Source organism: Morone saxatilis, unplaced genomic scaffold, assembly GCF_004916995.1.
Source record: "Morone saxatilis isolate NCDOM2014 unplaced genomic scaffold, NCSU_SB_2.0 Contig7, whole genome shotgun sequence".
NCBI classification, from domain to species: domain Eukaryota; kingdom Metazoa; phylum Chordata; class Actinopteri; family Moronidae; genus Morone; species Morone saxatilis.
The window spans coordinates 4,095,907-4,096,946 of NW_023340246.1; the positions used below are offsets into that span (position 1 = coordinate 4,095,907).

The following is a 1,040-nucleotide window of genomic DNA, read 5'->3' on the forward strand; positions in this document are numbered from 1 at the left end:
TCATCTGCCACTAATCCTGAGCGGGAATTACATTTTTACTATACTGTAAATACTGTATGTGTAAGGAACTGGGTTCAATTCCAGGTAGTGGCACCTCCTTGTTGCCATCCTACCTCCAGAGATTAGACATGTCTATTGAAATTAGCCATTAGAAATGGTAGGGAAAAGAGGGAAAAACAACATTAAAAACCTGCTAAAAAAGTGTTGCCAAGGCAGTTTACTGCCTTAAGGCCATTACTCTATTCCTAAATATGATTTTATATACAGTATTTCACTAATAATTATCTATTTTTTTATTTTATTTGTTTATTTGAGAGTGACAGAGCACTTTAATGAACATCAATATAAAAAAATAAAAGATGTAAACATGCCAGAGATAGCAAAAATGCTAATTTAGGTCCGTAGTCCCTAGGAAGGTAATAAACATTACAAATGACAATATACATATACAATACGCAAGCAGAAAAAGACTAAATACATTATGTCAAGTTCATGTTCCTTTAAGCCATTGTTTAAGATAATGTCGTTGTCATTGTATAGGGTAGGCCATACCAATATTACCTTCCCTTTACTGACAGCAGTATAAGTGTGGTGCATCTATGTGTCACCTCACAGTCCCCTCTAGTGGTGGCCAGTCATTGTCATTCTATCTGTAAAATTATCCTCATTCCATGGACCTTTTCACAGCAGCCATTTTTGATATGAAATAGTAGGGTAAGTGCTACCAATGATACTAAATAAGGCTGTGTTCCATTCAGGTCAAACAGAGTGAGGGTGCTGCTATGGTGAATGTTAGCTCCCAGGAAAGGCTCTGCTGCACTGAATGGCATCATTAGTTGTAGTATTTGGCTGAAGTAATCTACTGGTCATTATGGTGATAGCAATCAAAAATGCACCAGTGGCACTTAAAGGCAACTTCAAACAGCTTCTTCCACTGATAAAGACGTTGAAAGCTTCTGAAGTGTAGTAGGTGGACCCCGATTGTTTTGTCAAACTTCCAACAAACTCAGTACAACACTATTTTTGAATGATATTTCAGT

The 1,040-nt window shown here is 36.8% G+C and overlaps 1 protein-coding gene across 1 annotated transcript in view; it reads right to left on the reverse strand.

The window, feature by feature from the left end:
• The window catches only part of LOC118340935 (kinesin-like protein KIF13B), a gene marked incomplete at its 5' end in the record, with an annotated part of 32,813 nt that overhangs the window by 30,728 nt on the left and 1,045 nt on the right, over positions 1–1,040 (reverse strand).